Raw genomic sequence first — 21,685 nt, forward strand, 5'->3', positions numbered from 1 at the left:
CCAGAGGGACAGGCATTCTAAACCTATAGGCCCCAGGGCAGGTGGCAGGGCATATAGGGCATCCATGTCAATTGCCCCACCCCCACCAATCTATCATCCTTTTCTTGCCTGGCAGTCCTGATGCTCTTATATGCCCTGCCTTCTTGAAGTGAGAGACAGTCAGTGTCCCTTTCCAGCCATGGTACCAAGAAGGCAACCAGTCAGTGTGGGCAGTAGAAGACACCCAGGCTGCCCCTTCAGAGGAGGGCACCTTATCCCCAGGTGGCAAGACTGGTGCCAACACAAGAACTTAGAATAGGGGCCAGATGGGCCACTAGCAATGTCAGGGTCTCCATCCCGGAGTTCAGCTTCTCTGGTGATGTCGTGCATCCTTTTTCCCAGTTATGAACCCAAGTAAGTTCCGCTCACAACTGTGCTAGAAGTGGGATTTTTGTGCCACTCCCTTTTTCTTCCTTTGCTGTACTCCTTGGGTCAATCACAGTTCCCAGAATGTTGTACTCAGTCATTTATTAAGTGAATGAAGCACACTGGCTCCAGGGCAGAAAGACTGGTGAAGCCCGGCTACAAAACTATGTGATCTGACGCAAGGTTGTCTAGCCCTGTGTGGTGGTTTGAATAGGTTGGGCCCCCACAGACTCATGTATTTGAATGCTTGGCCCATAGGGAGTAGCACTATTCGGAGGTGTGGCCTTGTGGGAGTGTGTGTGGCCTTGTTAGAGGAAGTGTGTGACGACTATTCGGGCAGGCTTTGAGGTCTCCTATGCTAAAGCTATGCCCAGTGTGGCACACACTCTCTGGTCCTCCAGGACCTTGTCTTACTGGATGCCAGCCCCAATTAAATGTTTTCCTTTATATGAGTTTCTGTGGTCATGGTGTCTCTTCACATCAATAAAACCCTAAGGCACTGTGTGTGTGTGTGTGCGTGTGTGTGTGTATAGAAGAGCCAAATATGTGCACGTGCATGTCTACAAGCATGTTTATGGAAGCCAGAAGACAATCTTTGCTGTTGCTCCCCTGGTTCTCATGAACCTTGACTTTGGGGGCAGGGTCAACTTGCCAAGTATGCTAAGCTGGCCAACCCTCCAGCTCCAAGGACCGGCCTGTCTCCAACTCCACTAAGATTGGCATTGTCAGCCACCATGACTGGCTTTTCTACATGGGATCTGTGGTTCTAACTTTACTTCCTGAGGCATCTCCCTAGTCCTCTCTTCCCTTATGACTGAATTTCTGTGTAAAAGGAGGGACACCACAGTACCTATTGGGGGGGGGGGTGAGGTGGGAATAATTAAGATCATGAGCAGAAATCCCTTCCTTGGAAACAGCTTAGGCTACCCAAATGCTAACTGCTCTTGTTATCATCTCCAGGCCAGAGGCCTAGTCTGGGCTTCAGACCCTCATCGGTCATTGAGAGGGTATCATAAGAAAGGTAGGAGCTGACTGGCTAGTTACAAGCAAAAACTCACCTGGGAGCAATCAGCCAACATTTAGTGAGATTTGAGAATTGCCTAGAGTTCACAGCAAATTGCCAACGATCAGAGACCCAAGACAAGCGGTGGCAGAGAAGCGTGTGTGGCTGCAGGAAAGAACGGCCACAGACAGCAGCACTGACGAGAGACACTCTGTGCCTTTTAAGAGCCAATTTTCACAGAGAGAGAGAGACGCTTCTTACATCGTGGGGACAAGGTAATAAGGCTATAAAAATGGAGCCACACCGAACCCACATGGGCCCAATTTTCAAAGAAAAACAGCGATTGCCACAGCATTTGGGGTGGGGGAGGAGTCACACTTGGGTCTCAGCCCGAAGAAAACAGCTTTCCAAAGTAATCTGCAGAAAAGCTCCTGGGTCTGTCGAATGAGCAGGGCAGGCTCTCATCTGTGCCCTGTCCTACTCCCTGCCTTCTACAGATAACAGGATGGGGCAGCGCAGCCCAGCGACTGTGCTTCAAGAGTGTACAGCACAGAACCGGTCCTGCTGCCCCTCCCCAGAGGCCCCTTCTCCCTTCTGTCCAGACTATGGTGGAGCCTCCCCGCGGCTCTCCATGGGGAGATGTCTCCACAGTCTGTCTCACCACCATCTCTGGCCCTCCTCTGGCATCCCTGAGCCTCTCAACACATAGCATCTGACTTTACAGCTTTGGTGCCCACTGTTCCCTGTGTCAGCACCTCAGAGCAGGGCAGCACAGAGCCTGCCTAGAGGTGCATGGGCGGGGTTTCCTATAAACTAGCTGGGTAATTAACTCATTGCTACAAGTCTCAGCTTCCTCCTCTGTAAAATGGAGGTGCAGATATGGCTCATTGGAGACCCAGTGTGGATTAAATGAACCTGTTCATATAAAGCTTTAGAATCATGCCTAGAACCAGAGGCACCCAGAGTTATGTGAGGTACAAAGCTGTGAACACTGGGACACATGCCCAGTATTTCAATGGAACCTGAACACAGCTCATGTCCTTACACCTCCTTCACTACCTGGACCTTTTACATCTCCTGGAAATAGTCACCCTGCACTTCAGACCGCCCTTCAAGGTGTTGACAAAAGTCAGCTGCCTCCACACACCTTCCCAGGTTCCCTGCTTAGAAGACAGAATCTCTCCTCTCCTAAGTGGGCCCGTCTTTTAATCTCTTGAGTAAGCTTGGGCTTTAAGCTTGTCACGTGACTCCCACTCCCAGCTCACAGACTTCTCAGAAACAAGGGGTTCTGGGATCTTTCTCCCCCAGTGTTTACTCCCTGTAACTTTATACGGTATGCAGACTCAGTAAACATTTGCTGGATTAAGATAAAACATAAGGCCTGGAGCCAGGGTCCACATAAAGAGAAATAGCAGGGACAGGTGCAAGGGGCTGGGGATGCAGCATGTTCCAGGCCCTGGGTTCAAAACCCAGTAATGGAAGAAGAAAAAACAAAACTAACAAAACCAGCAAGGCAGCAGATGGAGAACTCTCCCCACCACCCCCAAAGGCAGCGCTGACCTCAGGTACAACCCAGTACCGAGTCTGAGTACTGGTGTCAATGTGTCTGCATGTTGGTTTCACCCTAACTTCCTGACTGCCAACAAAAAGTCAAAGTCAAAGCCTTTACGCATGTGCTGCTCCTCCCACCACCTGTTCACTCAGAGGCCACCGTCTCTTCCCTCTGGAAAGCTGCTTTGCAGCTGGGCCTGGTGCTGCACACCTGCAGTCCCAGCACTAAGGGTGCTCATGCTGGAGGGTCAAAAGGCCAACAAGACCCTGGCGCCGACAAACATTCTCGATTCACTTCTTCCTTGTCTTAGGGCATTTCCTAAAGCACCCTTTAGGTAATCTGTGTTTTATTTTATGATTATTTTAATCAAAGCATCAGGTGTAGGGAGACAAACGGCCTTGGTTTCCACAGGCTGATTGCTCCTTAAGAGGATTTATTGATTCACCTCCCCACACAGGCAAATAAATTATGGCCACCTTTTGCTTACACCTCCTTTCACGTTAGTTACCTGGCCTCCTCACTCATGAAAAATACAATAAAGACTGTCTCCAGCATGAAGTACATTTTTAATACGTTCTCACAGCATTCTTTTTGAAAAAAAGAAAATCCGACTCTGTCGAATCTTGGGCCGTTGCCATTAGCTAGATAAATGCCGACTTAATGAAATGATTCTGTAATAGGCAAAGATGGCTTAAAGCAGCATTAGCTGAAAGAGAAAAAATTAGAAGCAATCTAAAACCCTCTCCATTATGAGCTCCCAGCTCACGAAAGACATTCCCTGGATAGGTAGAATAGTATGCAGCCATCTTCAACAGGTAAGGGGGAAAGACTGAAGACACAATGTTGGGAGTGCAGGGAACAGGTCAGTTCCTGCCACCTAGGCTGTCCCAGCTAGGGCAGGACAGGTCCATGAAGTCAAACTCAAGAAAAATGAGAGGAAACTTGGGGAGGAAATCTCAGCACATGGGGCTTGAAAGGCAATGCCAAGCTAGTAGGTATTGATAGACAGTGGGAAAGAGACAGACCAGCCTTCACTGGCTGCTTTGGCTATTTGTTCTCAGGTCCTAGGTAACCCTAAACATGAGCCTGTCCTTCCCTGAGGGTACCAGACCTGCCAAGCTCCTGTTCCACGGGTAGTGCTTCTCATCCTCCTAGATTGCTCTTCTATGTGCTTTCCAGTCCTGCCAGCTCTGCCCTGCCCCGTGTATTTGTGCAAATAGCTAGACTGTTCTGAGCTTCATTCCCTTCGTCTGGAAGCAGTGGCACTGCTCTCTAGGCCACAGTGCCTGCCCTGAGCCCATTCCCCTGCTCCACTCCTATCTGAGGGCTAGAAAGATGGCTCAGAAGGAAACAGTGGTTACTGCTCTTCCAGAGGACCAAAGTTCAGTTCCCAGCATCCATGTTGGGTAGCTCACAACACCCTATAATTTCAGGTCCATTAAATCTGACCCTCACTTCTAGCCTTCACAGGGACCCACACACACACACACAGAGACAGACAGAGACAGAGAGACAGACAGACAGACAGACAGATTGACTGACTGACTGACTCAGGCTTATCTTGGAGCAACCTGGATGCATTCTGCCACAGGCTGACACGGTAAAGGGAGGTCTGCAGGTCTGCCTGGACTGTAAAGGATGTGAATGGCCCATTCCAGATGGGAGCAATGACCCCCCAGAAGCTAAATATCTATGTCCCCAAAACTCTTGGCAATATTCTCACAGTGACCAAAACGGGCCCCTTCCTGCTGAATACACCTGAACCCCAAAGTCATCCTGAGAAGCAGAAGGAACTATGAAGGAAAAGCTAAAACAAAACCTAACACACCTGGGCTAGTGAACATTTGGGGAGAAAAAGTCCATTTATCAATGGCTCATTCCTACCCCTAGGTCCTCTGTGGGCTTCTTCTCTACATACATAGTGAGTATAGATGCACTTTCACCAGAAGATAGGGACAACCAAATATGAACAGCAACAAGCTCCCTCCCCAAGAAAACCAATTTGTTCAGTAGCAGAGACTTCCAGCCCTACAGGTGACTAAACCATCCCTGCATGAATGACGTCTAGTTAGAAGTCACAGTGGGTGGAGGTGAGGAAGCTTAGATCGTCAAGCGATTCCTCCTTGGACCTCTTTAAGAGATAAAGAACTTAAATCTTTTCTCAACGCATCAAACAAGGACGAGGCAAGGCTTTTTACTCTTTAGCTAGTAAAGAATCATCACTGAGTCTGTGGGAGGAAGACTGCTGTATCTCCATAAAGCTAAGGGCCCAAGGGCTTCCTAAGAAAAGCAAATCCAAATAGTACAACATAGGGCCACGCCCCAAGATTTGACAGGAAGGTCTAGAAGGCTTCATGAATACACTGTACAATCGCTCACCTTGGCCTGCCATCAAGCTTTTCTGGATCACCTATAAGTCTGTACATACTGACCTTTGAGCCAGTGCTCAGAATTCAGACAGCACTGGTAACCAGAATTTCAGAAACAATAATAATAAAGGTAGTATATTCTCAGTCTGTTTGAAGGTCTGAGCCTGAGCTACCAGGAGACAAATTGGGGATAATAAGGAAGTGCAGAGGAGCTCATTAAAAATAGTCCCTCCGAAGGTACCAGCCAATATTCTAGCTGAACCTACTTAGATGCTGAAAATAACAAGAGAGAATATACAAGCCTGCCTCAGACAAAGCTGCTGCATGCATTAATCTGGACTCTTACATCAGGCTGGCTCACTAGTCTTCAGAAAAGCTGGATACTTACTGAGACAGCTCAGATACAGTCACTTGGAATGGCCAAGCTAGCCTGTGCCTCCACTTGCAGGCCCCAGCCTGGCTCAGGCTGCTGAAGCAAAGCAGTGCTCCTGAGAGGCCTCTAGATCAAATTCCTCTACACCAGCCATTCGCAACCTATGGGTTGTGACACCTTTGGTGGGTCAAATGGCCCTTTCACAGGGCTTGCACACCAGATATCCTGCATATCAGATATTTACATCATGACTCACAACAGTAGTAAAATTACAGTTATAAAGCAGCAACGAAAACAATCTTATGGTTGGGGGTCACCACAACATGAGGAACTGTATTAAAGGGTGACAGTGTTAGGAAGGTTGAGAACCACTGCTCCACACCAACAAGCCCAGGAGAAATGGGATGAGCTAGGCCTTGGAATTAGAGTCCTGTGTTCCCATCCAAACTCTGGTCTCCAGTGCCACTATTAACAGACACTTTTTACCTCCCCTGGGGCCAGTCTCACAGCCTGTAATTATCTTCCTCATTGAGTTCCTGTTAGTTTCCTCTCTCTCCGGGAAGCTCCGCTTGGCTTAGACTAGGTCAGTGGCTCAGTCTTGTACTTCAGCCACCACCTGGAACAGGGACTGCCACACTACTGGATCTCACTAGATGAATGACAGCTTGGAAACTGTCTGGCTTCAGACACCTTCAAGAGCCACAGCTGAGCTTGCCATGCCACGGAAGGGCCAAGTTCCAGAAGGATGGGCAGTCTTCTTGAAGGTCTGTGGCTACCTCAGTGCCTCCAGTCAGTGCCTCCAAATCTCCCCTATCCCAGGACTGCTCAGGCCACTCACCTGAGCAACAACAAAAGGGACAGGAAACTGTAGAGAGGTGAGGACCACAGTGAGTTCTCTGCAGAAGCCACTACCAGAAAAACCAAAGTTGAGCGTGAATAGAGAGATCAGGTATAGAACAGACCTGGGAGCACCAGGGCCACCCAACTGCCCATGCAGGAGTCAGGGTGGTGCAGCACAGAAGAAAGGATTGCACAGCATAGTGAGACCCTGACTCTAAAACAAACAAACAAACAAACAGATGAGTGAGTAACCCAAGAACAGGGACTGTGCAGAACTCATTTCAGTCAACTGCAGTAAAGCCTGGCCAAGCCACAGGAGTGTTACTGGACATCCTTCCAAATGCATTTGACGCCCCAGGTCTCAGCTAATGCGCAGGAGGGATCTCCGTCACCATATATGTTCCTTATTGCTTCAGTCAGGAAGGAGTCTGGATCAGTCTGGAAGCAGTTGAGAGTTTATAGTCCAGGACAGCCCACCCCCAAAAAAAATTCCATTTGGCTTGCGAGTATGAACTTATTTATTCAAAGAGCTAATTTTCCCGCCTTTTTATGATTATGAAAGTGATGCATGCAGGGCTGAGCCAGGGAAACTGCACAGTAAGAATGGGATTAAAAACCACCTCTAATCCCACAGACGAGAAACACTTGAGAATACTCTGCTGCCTTTCCCTCCTTTCATAAATGAAAATTTAAAAGAGATGGGTGCATAGTGGGAAGAAATTTCGATTAACACATTTTCTTGCGGTAAATCCCATCTACAATCACTCCACACAGTTCCCAGCAAGATGTTCATCCTTAGTGACTAAGTAAATAATAAAATAAATAAGAGAATTAAGTTTGGAAAAAAGGAACAAAATGAATTAATCTGATGATCCCCAACTTCTTTACCAACCGGAAAAAAAAAAATCACTGCCGATTTTAGGATGGGAGTACTCGTCACATAGAAACATGAAGCTCGTTTTATATGTTCTTGCCTAGATTTTCTCTTCAAAGCAATAGTTTTGAATAAGACATGTTTTTCAAATCAAAGGAATTCTATAACCGAATCTGATTATTGTGAAGCAGGAAGTCAAGCCTAGGTGGCTTTAGGAAGGTCAGCAGCTTGGCCAAGTCATTTTAAAGGCTGGTTCACATTCATGGACTCCACCTTCAGTTATGCTGCATGCTGTCTGTCGCCCACGCAGTGGGACAGGCAGAGGAGTCTTGTGCCACCCAGTTGGGAGTTGCTCTAATGTCTGCCCTGATCCTTGATGGCTACTGGGTTTTATACATGGGTTTGAGTACTTGGCCAGCAATGAGTCTCAGAATCCTTCTTCACGAGACTGCTCTTTTGCACATGCCTTTTCCCACCTCTGGTAATATCCGCACTCCATTCAGCAATGGGCCCAGGCCAGGCAATGGGTGGAGTACGGGATACAAGAACAAACAAACATGCTCCAGCTGTTCCCATGGAGCTGCAGGTGCTGAGTGGTCCCCATCCATTAGTCTCACTACTCCGGCGGGAAAGGCCATCACAGTTACTCATCTTTTACAATGATAAAATATTTACTGGAAGGTTCTCCTCGGGTCAGAGGTGAAAGATCCGTTTCAAACAAAGGCCTCTGACTCCTTGGCAAGGGCTCTTTCTATCATGCCAATCACACTGGTGAACTTACTTCCTCTTGCTGACAACTTAAGTCTTTTTGGATTATAAAGAGTCTCTTCCAGTGCCTGGGTACAAGCTGGCTGCTGAGTTTGCGAGCAGTGAACTGCCTGATCTCTAGATGGCTGTACTTGCCCTGCTTTCAATGGCTGCCTAGCTTCTGGTCCCTAATCCAGGCATCATTCTGGCCCTCTCCCACACCAGCTCCGGATTCTAGCAACCACCGGACATTCCCACAATGACTGACTACTATCTTCCCTACCTCCTTTCCACCACTGACCACACATAGCCCATGGCCTCCCGATTAAAGGTATTTCCCAGCCTCCTTTGCAGTTATATGTGTCCATAGGACTGAAACCTGACCACTGGGGGAAGAGAATTGCTGATTTAAGGTCTTCCCCATAAAGTGATATGACCCCTCCTACCCTGGTTCTCTCCATGAGGGAAGGTAAAATGAAGTTCTTATGTTCAGCCACCAAGCGAAGACACGCTGATGATGCCAGGCCTAGACCCCCTTCACTCTGGACTGGTGAGTAGGAAGTCACCCTCTACCTAGGCTCAGCTATTGTGGGAGTGTGGGGTCTGTGGGTCTCTGTAACAGAGAAACTAGCCCAAGTAGCTTGCATGAGATCAGTCCCACACACACCCCAGGGATGCCCCTTGATGGCTGTTACACACTCCAAAAGGGTGTCCAAACATGTGTATGAAAGTGTTCATCCCATGTTCTCTCATGGAAAACTTTTAAATAGAAGCCATCACCAGGACCTCAAAGGCGAGTTCTGCTCAGCTGAGAGGAAAACTGAGAGGACCCAAAAAAAGAGTATCAGCTTCATCCAGAAACAGTAGGGGATCTCAAGAAAGGTAAGGTGTGCAGCCAGCCCTGTCTCCGACAGCAGCTCTCTATACCCAGCAAAGTGACTGCAAGCTGAACCGAGGGCCAAGGCTAACGTCTCCATGGAAACTGTTATCACAGGAGCTGTGTTCCTGACCAAGAAGAACGCCATGGTCAACTTTTTAAAGAAATAATATAAACTTTGTGTTTTGCCAGCTGTAAAAGCCTTGGGATTGTTTTTTTGTTTGTTTTTGAGATGGAAGGCTGCTGGCCCAGGAACCTACCGCAAAGGCTATTCTGTGCACCATCTGGGGGAGGAACGTATCGGCTGAGCACAAGACAAGAAGCAGTCACGTGATCTTTTTATTTACTGGCTCGGTAACAGTATATAGCACAGAACACATGAAGTTAATCATCGCTGCAGGTCGTAAAGGCTTCTAAATACAGGATACAGAACATTTGAGAACAGCTTTAGAAAATCAGGGGAAAGCTGGGTAGAGTCAGAAATGCAGCTTGAAAGCCTGGTTCTGCCATTGACCAGCTGTGGGGACCTGGACAGTGACTCATACCCTCCTGACGAATGCCCAGTTTGCACATGCAGATTTCCAACACCTGTCTCCAGGGCTCATGACAGAGACCAAACAAGGCACTGCCTATAAAAAACTGCGGAGCAAACTGGTTGCGAGTGTTGAATGGCAACACTCAACAGGAAAAGGCCTTGAAGAGAAGATTCTGACAACCATCACCCAGAAGCCCTAGCAGGCTAGGCACCACCCAGCCACTCTGAGAGACCTAGAGAAAATCTCTTGTCCAATCATTCCTTAAGGACTAGCTGGCACAGCCAGCAAGAGTCAGTCTCTCTGCTATGCTCATCACTGCCATCCATTCGCTCACCGGCCACTGAGCAGCCGGCAGGACAGCAGCCATGGGCTGTGAAGAAAAGAGAGCTGCGGCGAGCTAGGGGCACTGCATGGTGATACGTCTATTAACTAAAATACCACTACATGGTAATACGTCTATTAGCCCCACTGTGCTGTGTGAAGCCCCCAGACAGTGGCAAGACACATGCTGCAGTATAAGAAAGATTGCTGCTGTTCACATAAATAAATAAATAAATAAATAAATAAATAAATAAATAGGAAGCTCTCAAGTGAGCTTGGAGTTTTAATCCCAGCTTTTCCTCACTGCACACATCATCTGAGCACCCCCTTGAGTTTCAGACTTCCTCACAAGAGAACGAGACCTAGGCCACCCACTCCATAGGACTGTCACAAAGAGTAAGTGGAAAAGGCAAGTCAGCACATTCGTCAACAGCCAAAGGTTAGGCTCCACTGTTAACACATATGAATACATATATAATGCTGATGACGTTAAGAGTCAGCAAAGCTCCAAGCAAGGTTCTGCTACACCATAGCAGCTAGGGCTTTGCAACTGGCTATTACCTGGACAATGTTGCTGGCTCATTTATTAATCCCAGGCTAATGGAGGCTCTTCTGGATCGCTGCCTAATGCCTGAGGATAGGCACACCGTCCAAGAATGCCTGGCTAGGCAGTTGGCTAGATTCTGACTCTTGCTTTTCTGGTTTGGAGCTGCTCGTCACTTCGTGAGAGACATTTCTGGAGAAGACTATCTGTGTCTGCCTTTTCCATCCATGTCCGGATGTAAGGCTCTCCATCTCTGGGTACAAAATGAGTAACTGTCTTTAACGCGTGGCCCCAGGCCTGGAGATGCAGGTCAGTTGACAGAATGCTTGCTCAGCAAGCACAAAATCCTTGGTTCAAACCTCAGCTCTGCATAAACAGGGTGGTGGAACATGCCCTTCATCTCCACACTCAGGAGCTGGATTCAGGAGGACCAGAAGTTCAAGATCATCCTCAGCTACATAGGAAATTCAAAGCCATCCTGGGCACAGGAGACCCTGTCTCAAAACAACAACAAGAATGTTGCTAGACAACAAAGCAGTATGAGTCAGCACCACGCAGTGGACAGCGCCACATCCTCCAGCCAGCCCCGGGGGGGGGGGGGGGGCAGCTTAGCTGCAACACCTGTAAAGGCCAGCACACTCTCACCAAGGGAAACTATGCCTTGACAGCGTCAAGGCCTGCTTCTTCCATTATCTCTCTCAAACATAAGACTCACCCACGCTATGAAGGGTTGGATGAGAATTATTTTACCAGCTAAACAATCAGGCTCAGTGATTTGCTTAAGGGATAGATGGGAGAAGTGGAAGCAACCTAGAATGCAGGTTATTCAATTTCTAACCCAGTGCTCCTTACAGACAAAATGTATTTGTTTTTTTAACACTCATCTTCCCAACATGGCGCTTTGCCTCTTTAGAACTCATGACTGAGGTATCTGGTCACAGCACAGTATAGATTCACACATTTAACAGCCATTCATGTTGACAGATGTTTGCATGCTCCAGGACGCCAAGGAACAAGTGCTATCGAGTAACAGCTGTCAGTTAACCTGGACTTCTAGCCTCGTGTACCCTCTCCATCAGGGTCATCCAGTTCCCTCCGCTCAGACCTCTGCAGCATTTCGCCCTCTATGCTCCACCCTAACTGCAACATTCCATTTACACGGGGCTCGTGTGTAAGTACTTAGGGAGTATTATCATGCCGTAACAAAATAATTTCATGGGCTCTCCCGCCAGTCTCTACTACTTTGATAGGTGTCTCTGTACTTTTCCTGTTGCTGTGATTAAAAACAAAACAAACAAATAAACAAAACTCACAAGGAGCTAATGAGACAACTCTATGGGGAAAAAAAAACAGTTGCTACCCAACGACAAACGCCCGATAACCAGTGTTCGATCCTGGGACTCAATGAAAGGTAGAAGCAGAGAGACCTTATTCCACAAAGGTGCCCTCTTTTACATGCACAGCACAGCACATGCAATCAAACACACGTGACAGTGATGGTGGTGATGATGATGATGTTGAGTACACTGACACAAGCAATTTAAAGAAGGGGCTTATCCTGGCTCCTAATTCTAGGATAGTCCATCAAGACAGGGATCTTGAGGGGCAGCTGGCTAATGGCATATACAGTCAGGAGCAGAGGGAGATGAGTACTTACACTCAGCTCCCCTTCTCCTTCTAATTCAGTTCGGAATGCCAACCCTCAGAATGGCGCCGCCCTCTGTGAGTGGCCCTTCCTTCCTCAATTAACCTAATCAACATAAATCCACACAAGTGATCCTTCCAAGTTGGCAATCCCTATTAACCATCATGCTAAATGTTTTTAGTTTCATCCTGTTGCTCTGATAAACCCCTCTGGCCAGAAGTAACTTGGGAAGGAAAGAGTTTATTTCTTCTTTCACTTCCAGGTCATTGAAAGGAGTCAGGGCAGGATCAGGTCAGGAGCTTGCAGGCAGACACCATGGATGAGTGTGCTGGCTGGATCACTCTTAGCTTTCTTATGCCTAGGGATGGTCCCCTCAAGATCAGTCATCAATGCAGACAATCCCTCTCAGACACAGCCACAAACTGATTTGATCTGGACAATCCATCAACAAAGATTCTCCTTGCAAATGGTTCTAGGCTTTATTAAGCTGGCAGCTGGATCTAAAGGTCACTAGGTTAACTCTGACTTGTCACTGAACTCCCTGCTCCGCATCACAATGTGGGTTAATCCTCCAAAGTTCAAATCTCACTTCAGAACCCTTCATTCTAGGTTAGGCCATCTCTGAACACAATCTGGTCATTTCCATCTCTGTCCCTTGAATTCCCTGATTCTTAACCATTCACCTCACAAGGACAAGCCCTGGCCTCCTCTGTGAGTCCTAGATAAGATGCTGGCATCAGAAACCGGGTTCTCATCCTTGCTCATCATGCACTTTACAAATGAGCCATTTCCGCAGACCATGGGCTGCTCTTTAAGGAAATAGAACTGCAGGCTTCTGGGTCATAAAAAAATGAACCAGCTACCTGGATCTAGCCTGGTACTTGGCATATAGCCCTTCAGACATCTATTGGCTAAATAATGTGTCGTTGTACCCAAATAAATAGGCAGTAAGTTTCCTTTTTAGTTGATGTGGCTCAGCCACTGCTAAGCTGTGCTCTGTAGCCAAGTGGAGACAACATAAAGATGAAGGTCAGCGGAACAGTTAAGTCCTCATCAGACCTCCAGCCAACATGGAGGATAGGAAAAACACAGATGCCCAAGGGAAAGGGCAACCTAGACTTCTTCCAAACACACACAAGGGCAAGTCTTGCCTTTGTCCTGTAGGAAGGCAGGGACATCTGGGGTTTTCACAAAGCTCAATTCACCTGTTGAATAAATAAACAGGTGTTTATTGGGTAGTGGCTCTGTACAGATGCCAAGGCAAGTCGGTTGCTAGTCCTGGGACCCAGCAGGAAATAAGCAGGTGACATTCCTGCTCACATTCTGACACTCAAGGAAGAAGATGAGGCGCCACGCAAGCCCCAGCCCCACAGTGAAGCTCCAGGGCAGTGTCTCCTGGCACAGACTCCTATGCCTTCCAGTGAGAGGGCGAAGATGAGCATACTACTCACAGCTGACCAGTCAAGGGCAGCGCTAAAAGTGCCCTGTCACTCCAGTGCGGCAATCCTTCACTCCAGAATGCACCGAGGACAGACAGTTCAGCATGCTCACATCGGTCATTTTCTTCAACACTGCCAGCTGAGCTCAGCCACCAACGTCACTTAAATATCAAATGTCTCAAATGGCACAGTGACCCAAGATGCCAAAAACAGGATTTAGAGGTGGGAAGGGAGGGGTAGCGCTTGGTGAAAAGATGGCTCTCCCCCACCGCCACAGTAAAACTCATTTCTCCTTTGAAGCAGAAGCCGCTTCTGTCATCCCCAGCCTTGGGCTCCTTTTTCCCCTCCAGCAGGGTACTGAAAATAGATTTGCATTTAACATTTAAAACTGTTTTGGATCCCACACTCTTTTAGCTCTGCTCTCTGAGGCAAGCTCATCCCAATCCCTGAGGGTTCTCACAAGTGTATTTCACAAGCAAACAAACCAGTCACCATGTTTATTCCTAAGAGTCCAAAGAAAAGGTGATTTACATAATGATATGGGAGATTAGATGACCAAGAACACAAATTCTTATCTGGACTGAAAGTTCTACGCATTTAGAAAGACAGATAAATTGGGGCAGGGGTGGTGGTGGTGAAAGCAAAACTAAGGAGGAGCACTAGACAAGGGAGCTTCTAAACTCCCCCTCAGATTGTATTCCTAGAAGAATCTGGGGGGGGGTCCAAAGCAGGTTTGCACAATGAAGGCCATGTGACACTTCCCTGTTACTCTTTGAAAACACAAGATTTTATAACTGAGAAGACGCTGAGAAATCAAAGTTGCAAAAGGAATATCCATTCCAACGTGACACGGCACAACACTCCTCTCTGAGCTCTGCTGTCCCATTTATAGAACGACCGACCAACTCCTAAGGACACAAAGGTTAAAAAAAAAAAACAAAAGTCCTTCCAAAAAGCTTTCTGACAGACTGGAAAAACAGTAGAAGTGACTAAGATAAACAGCGAAAGCCAGCAGTAAATAACTGTAATGCAGCACAGATGAGGGCCTGCGAGCGCGAGCGGCAGCTTAATTAACGCTAACACTGCTTTAGAAGAAAGCAATACAGTTTGGGCTACAGCTGTCCCTAAATGGCTTTCCTGAGCGTGATAGAGAATTAAACCATTATTTAGTTTGGTTGCTATATAATATATTTATATCAAGCTTCCATCAACTGCATTACAAATACTTTTAAAACAAAACCTGCTTTTAAAACGAGCATGCATGTCAAACAGTATACAGAAGTCTGCATTAAATATAATTAAAATGGATAACGGTTGGTGACACCTAGCAGCAGTACATTTATGAGGGGACCCTTCAAACCCTTAATCTGTTTGCATGTGACACAGCGTATAAACAGTGCCTTGTGTTTCACAAAAGCCCTTCTAAGCAGAAAACAGTGAGCCACTAGTTACACTGCATACAATTAAGGGCAAATGTTTTAATTCATATTTGCAGGCCTTTGACTCTAGGCTCTGGGTCCCGAGAAGAGAAAGAAGAGAGAAGGCGTCCGGCCACAGAGACTCATACCCTTACACCAGCTTTTACTTTCCTTGGCATTCAAGCTGCGTCCAGCATCAGGACCTTTGTACCAGCCAGACCCTCTTCCTGGGGCAGTGTTTCTGGATCTCTGGGAAGCTGAGCTCCAGTGTTTCTGGACCTCTCAGCGGAGTCTCCTAAGGGCCCTGTGAGCACCTCTTCCCTGACAGTATTTGCGCTCCCTATTGTTCACCCCCTTGGCTCCTTTACAGGGATCTTTGCTTACTGCCCTTCCCCAGGAGGCTCATCTTGGTCACTTCTGAGCTCAAAACTGTGCTATGCACCTGGGAGCCTCCAGGAAATCCCACTGAATGAATTGATGAGTGGAGCCAGAGAGCAGGAAGTGAGAGGAAGACAGATCATCAAACAACTGAAAAATGAGGGAACTGACCATTCTGACTAGGCAGGAGATGGCAACCGGCCAATTGTGAAATATCATTGCTTTGGAATAAATGACTGGCAAGCAAAAGGAAGGGGGTGGGAAGAAGAGGGGAGGATATTAGAGGAGGATTCACCAAGAAGAACGACTCAGGGTAGCCAGAAGAGGGGGAAGGGAGGGAGGCCTCTTCACTCAAGAGATCATGGGCTAGGACATCCAGTAGATGAGAGTATGACCCAGAGAACAGCACAGTAGCTTCGGTACTAGTAATGAGGCTGGGGACAGGGGTGGGGAGGGTTAGAGGGGCACAGGCAGCCTTGAGAGGCCCAGAAGGCCAGGCAAAGGGCATCTGTTCTTAGAAGGTACTCCCTGGTGGTGCTGTATGGAGAAAACCCAAAGGAGGGGAGAGCAGAGCAGAAGAGTGGACAACAGGTGATACTGATGTGTCTAAGTGTGAAGAAGTAAGCAACTTAGACACGAGGGAGACAAAAGTCACCAAGATGTCACTGCATCTCCTCTCCCAAAAGGCAACTTCAAGCCTGTCTCCCAGCAGCACCCCAGGGCGGATCCACTCGCTGGCATTCAGCCTGCCCCATGTCCCCAACAAGCAGAGCAGAGTTCAAAAGGAGGCTGTGAGGGAAGAGTGTCACTTTTCACACTTGTCAATTCGAGCTTAATTCTACCCCATAGAGCCGCTGATCATTACCTTTGGAGGGGGGTATATATTTGAACATTATGTAACCCATTTTTATGTAACAGGTTCTTCACATAAGACAATGTTCCTTTTGCTATCTAAATGTATTCAGAGGAAACAACTGGCATTAAAAACAGACAGCAGTGGCTTGGCAGTGGTGGGTGGTGGGTGGTGGATCTCTGGGATAAGGAGCACAAAGCCGACAGACTTCTGAGGTCTCCTCTCTGGGCAGAGCTCCTAGGTGTCTCTGATGGAACCAGGCTGGTGGGTGTTTTCAGGAAGCTCATCTTACATGGGGGATCCTCTGGGGGAGGAGGCTGAGCACCTGGGGCTTGCATCAGAGCAGTACCTCAGAAAGGTGGGAGAAAGCAAGAGATAGCAAACACATCACAGGATGTAGGAGGATGCTCATAAGCTCCTGTAACTGCTACTAGGGTAATATCCACATGTGGGGCCCTCCTATAGCAAGGATACCAGCCCTGCTAGGACAGTGCACACCATGCCTCCCAACTAGACTGGTTCCCAACCCCTACAGGCTGACAGGGCTCCTAGCATGATGTCTGTCACATGGCATCTAACACCCTATCCTCCCAGCAGGCTCTGGAGACCAGCAGATAAATGAATCCTGGCCAATCTCTTAGAACCTGGGTAATCTTGGGCAGTTCACAGAGCCCTCCTCATCTGAAAGATAAGGACAGTGGTGCAGACCTCACAAGACAATGATGAAGAGTACATGAAATAAGTCTAAGGTAAGCAACATGTTCACTGGCACACAGAAAACGCCCAATAAATGGCTGCCATAATCATTTATTCCTTTTTCAGCTGAAGCAAATCTCGCTAAAAGAAGCTCACTAGCTTGTCTGGGACATACAATTAAAGCGGTAGTGAAAGGGGTAAATACATATAAACGTTTCACTCACTGTACATCCAAACAGTATCAACCAGAACATTAAATCAGACGACCTGTCTTTACTCAGGCTGGACGAATAGGAGTTTACAGAATTTAAGAGGACAGCATGTACTCAAGTAAAAAAAGTTTGCCATTATATTCCTGCACTCGCTAAACATTCCCCTATCCCAGCATTCCCCTAAAGCAAGGACTAAGGACAGGTCATCTCCCAATCCTCAATCCCCAAACTCAAACTCTCCTTCCATGAGACCATAACTTAAGGCCATGTACCCCCATGACCCTAATACATCCCTCGTCTTATATCCCAGGACCCCTCTGCAGTGTGCATCCCTCCTCCTCCAGGCTCCAACTGGGATGGGTACCAGACAAGTATGTCCTGAAGGCCTCCTGTGCCTATGATTTGGGAGGAATCAGAATGAATGAACTCTATCCAAAGTGCTCTGTCTGGACAAACAGGCCAGAGTCCCAGGCACAGCCCAATGTGATATAGAACACAGCAGAACCTACAGGGATTAGAGAAGGGCTGGGGACACTGATGCCAAGTGGGGGGAAAGTCAAGATAAAGACTGTTCCTAAGGGTCCAAGTGCTGGCATTAGAACAGCCAGAGGTGGGGAGGACCAGGCCTAGGGCTGGTGCACAGGATGGGCCACCCCTTGGCTTGGCTGGACAGTCCAGTGCACACAACAAATGGTGGTGGCCCGCCTGGGGGCTGGATGTGGAAAGTCCCCGACATCAGATCGAGGGACCTGGCAATGAGAAGAGCACCAGTGGGCCACTGCAAAGTGTGTTGGAGACCCTGACACACGGCCAGTATCTCGACTCACTCAGTCCACACTGCAGCTCCAGGAGCTAGAGGTAGATCCCATCAGGGGGACGCCAAGACAGGGAGAAAAAGCAAGTCAGCCATTGTTAGGAAGGTTGAAGTAGAAGCTAAGATCTGAAAGAGTTGGGGCTCTAGGTCAGTGAACAGCTGCCCGGTGGAACAGCTCAGGGAGAGCGGCATGAAGGCTGTAGCCTCCAAAGGGGTATGCTGATTCTGGGACACAGTGCTTGACAATAGGCTGAAAGCCTGGAACCCCACAGGACACTACTGAACCTGCCTAAAGCCAAAGCGGGGGACAGGGAGTGGGGAGCAGGGCATGGCTAGAGATGGGACCCTGGGGGACGGGGGCAGTGTGAGCAGCAGAAGGTAGATGCTGACCTTCAACAGATCAGGAAGAGAATCAAGAAGGCAACACAACCTGAAGGTACAAGGAGGAGGTGATCTCCAGAGACTAAAGGACAAGTGAGATCAAGCTGCAAAGGGACCAAAACAACCTGGAATTCAAGAATTAAAGTTTTTAGAAGTCTTGAGAAGTATAAAAAAGGAAGGCAGGGAGAAAAGCCAGAGCAGGAGAGAATGTTCAGCTCTAGGGGAGTTGGCACCTGGTGGGGAGATACCCAGACTCAGGGGCACCTAGTATGAACACATGGAAACTGTCCAGTGTACAGCAGGCTCACAACAGCTCTGGTTTTTTCCTATTCCTCAATCAAGACAAAGGTTCTACCGAGACGGGTGGGGAGTCTGGGAGCAAAAAGTACAAAGGATGGTCTGGTGACAGGAGCCTGGCAGAGGTGGGAGGGAGTGGCGGCTGGCACTGAGGAGAGGCTTCCTGTGTGCTCGGCATTTGACATGCATCATGTCCTGTCATCCTCGCACAGACTCCAAGAGGCAGGCGTTGTCACTGCACCAGAGGAGCAGCACGGAGGTCAAAGAAGTCACACACTTGTCTAAAGCCACAGGGCTCCAACCCAGGCACCAGCTCCTGCCCCCTAAGAACCCAGGGGTTCCTGACCATTCGAGAGCTCAGTGGCAAGAGCAATGTTTTCTCCCAACTGAGAAGAGTGGAGGGGACAGTGGGAAACGGACAGGGTGTTCTGAAAGGAAAAAGAGATGCTGAGCAGAAGTAAGTCATAACAGGTAGATGGAGGGGAGAAGAAAAGTTAACCTAAAGAGATACTTAGGGTCAACCTGAGCCCCATGATAAAGCGAGCAATGACAGAGAAGACTTGTGTCCCTCTGCTCCTTGTTCAACCTCAAAGTCTAGAAAGGGTTTTGTCTTTTCTAATTCCCCTACAAATGCCTACTTCAGGTAGAACAACAGCAAGGTCACGGTCTGAAACTGTAGTCCTGCCAGGGGCAGCAGCTCTTCACGTTCTCCTACCACAGTGGAGTGATGATGGAATCACAGAAAGAGAAAAGCTCACAGACAGAAGACAGGCTGTCCACCAAAGACAGATAAAACTCATTCATTTTTGCATGCTCATCTGCAGCTCTGCTCATGCGGCCAGGTATCTCCGTGGCACTTATCCCAGTGAGACTGGTGGTGTGAAGGAATAAATCTGAAAACAAGGCCATTTCCTTTTCCTGCCCCGTGGCATGTAAACCTCTTCTGCAAATAGCAGAGATACGGGCGAATCGTCATCAATTATATATCATTTGAAATGATTTTAAACACCATCTGTTGATCTGCTTAACTCTCCCATGAAAACAGGACTTTCGCTCAGATGTTCTGACAGCTCCAGGAGGCAAATGCCTACCCTGATTCAAATCTATTAAATATTTAGCGGCGTGTAGAATGTGAGAGTGGTTGAAGCCTTTGACACCCTTTAGTTCAACCACCCAACTTTCTAACTGAGGTGAGCATAACCCAGAACGGTGCAGGATCTTGCTCTCAGCGCCACAGCTGCCACAATCGCCACCTAGCCAGAACCTAGCTGCACGGCTCCTAACTCCCAGGCTGCTCCACACCTTATCGGAGCCTCTCCCATTTTAAGCAGCAGGGATTGGAACAAAGTGCAGCTTTCACTGCTGTTTTAACATCATCATTATTCACCGGCAACATCTACAAGCCGAAATGCCGCTGCAGAGCCAGCTTCCGTTGATACACCCAATTTCAGATCTGCCTAGGAAATTGCTAACCCTTATAAATGTGTTCAGCAAGCCATCTTTAAAGATTTAGCAATAATATAAACTCAGGAACAAAGCAGAATCTGAAAGATTAAATTGTGTATTTAAAAAATATTTGGAACTTCCCTGGAATGGAAATCAAATTTTACAGAAATGGGTTGTTGGTTTTTGTTTTGATTTTTGTTTTTTTGCCCCTTTCTTGCAAGCACAGGGAGCCTGAGATTATTCAAAATTGCTCAAGAGCAGCAACGATTATTTTAAGCTCATGATTCAACTGGTACATTAATTAGAAAATCCACCAACCCAAATTGACAGACCCTGGTATCAATGGGAACGTAATAAAAATAATAGTTAAGTAAAAATAGACTGAAAAGAGAGCACAGCAGCAAATGTCAGAAAGACAAATGACAAATGATGAGTCAAAAAAAACAAACAAACAAGTAAACAAACAAACCCCACGCATTTAATGATAGTTTTCCCAGGGGAAAAAAACACCCACAACGAAGATACTGGCAATACTGATACTGTCAAAAAGTAGCTCGTCGTGAATACAGTATCTGATTTTGGGAAACTGGGTGAGCAAACCCGACTAATAATTTCTTGCTGAAAAGTAACAACTTAAGGCAGTAGAGGAGACCCACCGTAAGGGGTCAAAGGGCCAAAACTAGGCTAGGTGACAGCTAAAGGAGACGGTGCACAGGGAACAGGTGTGGGGTGAGCAGCTTAGCCAGCACAAACTTGACAACAGATGCCCCTGTCCAACGCAGCCCTTCTCTCCCCGGCGCCCGCCGGTCGCGATCCGCTCTGCGACCCCCGGCGGTGGCTGCCACGTGCGCCCCGAGTCTGCGTAAAATTCTACCTTCCACTTCTCCCAGCAAAGCCGGGCTCCCCAAAGCCGTCAACACCGGGAGTAATCTCCGGCGGAAACCTTCCCCTTCCCCGATTATCTGTCAAACCCGCATCCTCGCTGCGCCCTCCGCGGGTCTCCCGGGCAAACACCGGGGCGCAGGGCTGGGTCCCCAAACCATCGGGTACCTGCTCGCAGACCCAACAGGGAAGGCACATCCTCCAGGGCCAACCAGGTACCGCGCAGTGCGAGGCCCGACGGCCGTCCCCAAGCGAGGGTGGGCCTGGTCCGTGCCCGCCAGGGGACTCCCGGGGTCCGCGCCCGCCCCGAGAAAGGCCGAAAAGGGACGCACGGGCGCGGACGCCCCGACTCCACGGAGACGCCCTACCCGCCCCCACCCGGCCCCCGAGAGCGAAGTGCAGAGAGGTTGACCGGACAGGCGTCGTTCTGCCCGCCACCCGGCCATCCCCTCGGGGACCCAGAAGCTCCGGGGGACACGTCCCAGAGCTCGTGCCGGGCTAGGGTCATCGTCGCCACGGGGTACGGCGGTCTCTTTAAGAGGCCGCCGGCCGCCCCCTCCCGGGCCAGGTGGCGACGCCCGCGTTGGAAAGGTGGGCGCGCCCGCAGGCAGCTTCCCGGGGCCCCCCGGGGGCTCCCCCGCCCGCCGCGCAGCCCGGGCGCCGGGGATCGGGGCGCGCGGGCGCGGCGCCTTTAAGGGGCGCAGCCTCCCCGAGGCCGGGTGGGGGCTGGGAGCCGCACGGGCCCTTTAAGGCCGGCAGCGGGCACGTCGGGCAGGGCTCCCG

The 21,685-nt window shown here is 48.7% G+C and overlaps 1 protein-coding gene across 3 annotated transcripts in view; it reads right to left on the reverse strand.

Annotated features, from left to right (window-relative positions):
- Bmal1 (basic helix-loop-helix ARNT like 1) overlaps positions 1-21,685 on the reverse strand; it is a 94,666-nt gene that overhangs the window by 72,453 nt on the left and 528 nt on the right. The window lies entirely within an intron of this gene.

This window comes from Psammomys obesus, unplaced genomic scaffold (genome assembly GCF_907164565.1).
Source record: "Psammomys obesus unplaced genomic scaffold, mPsaObe1.curated_primary_1811, whole genome shotgun sequence".
Lineage (NCBI taxonomy): Eukaryota > Metazoa > Chordata > Mammalia > Rodentia > Muridae > Psammomys > Psammomys obesus.